The sequence below is a fragment of the Egretta garzetta genome, unplaced genomic scaffold (genome assembly GCF_000687185.1).
Source record: "Egretta garzetta isolate BGI_Z169 unplaced genomic scaffold, ASM68718v1 scaffold270, whole genome shotgun sequence".
In the NCBI taxonomy this organism is placed as follows: Eukaryota; Metazoa; Chordata; class Aves; order Pelecaniformes; family Ardeidae; genus Egretta; species Egretta garzetta.
The window spans coordinates 776,602-779,076 of NW_009258274.1; the positions used below are offsets into that span (position 1 = coordinate 776,602).

The following is a 2,475-nucleotide window of genomic DNA, read 5'->3' on the forward strand; positions in this document are numbered from 1 at the left end:
GAGGCCCTGCTGCGGCCTCCCCGAGCCCGGGGCCACCCAATCCCCGGCCCCCCACGGGACAGGGCCGCAGAGCCGTTACAGTGACCAGGCCGCGGCCTCCCCCCTTGATGGCTGCGCCTCCTCCGGCTGCCCCAGCCCTGTCCACACCAGAGGTGCTCACCCATCCTGAGGCCTGGGCACCCGCGGTCCTGGCACAACCGACCCCTCACCTGAGAGAAACCACCAGTGAGGGCGGAGAGAAGGAGCTTTTGACGCTAAAGGGCTCCCGTGCGGGGCTGCAGCTGAGGCCACCTCCACCAGGAACAGGCCCAGCCGCTCACACGAGGCAGAAGGCGGTGGTCACCACCTCCAGGCTAGAGAAACACGGGCTGGCTTCCCCTGCCCATCCCCGGGAGACCCCAGGCAGAGCCAGGAGACCCAGGCAGCTGCTTTTCCTTCACAACTTCTGAACAAAGCAGGCTGATGGATCATCTGCCCCCGAGGAAAGCCGAGCCAAGCAGGGAAATTTCCTAACCCACCCTGCAAGGCCCAAGTAGTCCTGCAAAGGAGGAGAAAGGCCTCGGAGTTCACAGGTCCTTCCTTACCAGCAGATGCTGGTCCGGGGAGCCCGAGGAGAGCAGGAGGGAAAGGAAGCAGACAGCTCCCAGAAGGCCATAGCTTTCCATTTGTTTGTGTCACATCCTGTCCCAAGAGTACGACATGAAGCAGAGAGATATTTCACCCTGTAAAAGTGACTTCCTCCCCACCGCCATATCCCTAAAACGCTGCCTAAAGCCCTCCCTGCTCTGCCTTGCGGCTAGAGATAGAGTCGGTGGACTGGCATGGGCACATGCTCAGCATTAATATCCTTCCCCCACACACACACCGGCTATTTATAGACTAGGCCGCATTGCAATCTGCCAGTTCATAAATCAGTAGCACAGACTTTCTGCAAAATTTAACATGAGCCCAGTGACCCAGCACAACAGCCGTCCAAAATAAACTCCGCCAGGGGGACCCCAGGCATCTCTCCCCAGAGCAACAGGGGGACAGGTAATGCCTCTTTTATAAAAAGTTCAGCGCAACAACAGGGTCCTATGCACACTAAAACAAGTGGCCTCACTCCCCCCGTGCAACGGAAGCTTGCTAGGAAGCTACGTCATCTTCAGCACAGTCATCCTGGCAGGTGCTCAGCCTGCTCAGCATCAGCACAGTGCAAGAGGAAGGGTTAGCCAAGGCCAGCCGATATCCCTGGGTGCAGCTCCAGCAGCGTGGCAGCACATAACCAGAAACACCTCGGTTATTTTTCCTGCTGCAGGTTAGGCTTCTTAACAGGAAGATGCTGAAACCCGGCACGTGGTTAGGAAATATCACCCGCCACGCAGCTCTGCCATCTCTTCTCAGCCCTGACGTACTGCTCTGCCTGCTTTCCTAGTTACCCACAGCCTACCAAAGTGCCGGAGCTGCTCCCGAGCCCCACCACAGCCCCCTCCACATCGACTGGAGTTTTTAAGAAAGGAGCCCATTCTCCTTCAAAGGGCCAAACAGCCAGGGAAAAGAAACAAAAAACCAATAAACCACCCCAAAGCAGACAGACAAACATCTTCAGGAACCAGCATCCTTCCTCTCAACCTACTCTGAAGTAGAGACCCCCCCTAAACCTCAATAAGCCAGACTACCAGAGCTCCCCTAAACCAGTAAATCTCAAAACCTGAACAGGCAGAGAGGAATGAGCTTTCCAAAGCAGCCCAGCCGACCCTCATGTCGCCTGCCCCATCTTCATGACTCTCCCCACCTCCCTCCTGCAGCCACTCTGTCCCTGTGCTGATCCTTAGCCTGTAAAGCAGGCAGGCAGAGCACCAGGCAGGGTGCAGGCAGCTATTGGGGATCCACACTGAGTATAAACTTTCTCCACCGCTTTCTCCTTAACCCTTTCTGGCATCTCGTGCCTTCTGATGGCCTCAGCCTCACTCCCACCTCGGGCTTCATCCAAACCCAGACAGCATCGGTCCAGCCACGGCCCCAGTGCATCTCCTCACAAGGAGTGGCAGCGTTTTAGTACCAGAAAAATGGGAAGAGAAACATAACTGGGAGAAGTGGGGCTGTGTTTCAGCAACAAATACTCCCAAGAATTAAATTGCCGTCCCCAAAAGGCAATTTGGTTGGTGTTAAGCACAGGCCAAAGAGGGTCTCAATGCCTGCATCCCACGGTCTAAGCCAGTTCCTCTCCGTGCAAACAAAAGCCACTCGCCCCAAACTCCTGGTGGGCTGAAACCTCCCCTGTGCAGCCGTCCCGGACCTCGCCGCCCTTCCTGGGCTTCTCTGCAGCTGACACCGGTTGCTGGCCCACGGGCGACCTCGCAAACCCTTCTGAAATGCCGTCCTTGGCAGAGCTATGGGCCTACAGATGACGGTGGCCGGAGTGGTCCTGCCCGTACGGGATTACCGAGAGGGGCCGGGGTCCTCCCTGCCCGGGGAGGCCGGGCGGTGTCTGCC

At 57.5% G+C, this 2,475-nt stretch overlaps 1 protein-coding gene across 1 annotated transcript in view; it reads right to left on the reverse strand.

The window, feature by feature from the left end:
- The window catches only part of G3BP1 (G3BP stress granule assembly factor 1), a 24,874-nt gene extending 22,467 nt beyond the window's left edge, over positions 1-2,407 (reverse strand). The window contains exon 1 of the mRNA XM_035891281.1: positions 2,385-2,407. The gene's annotated coding sequence lies outside the window, so the exon portion shown is untranslated. The remainder of the gene's footprint in view (positions 1-2,384) is intronic.
- Between the last annotated feature and the right edge of the window lie 68 nt (positions 2,408-2,475).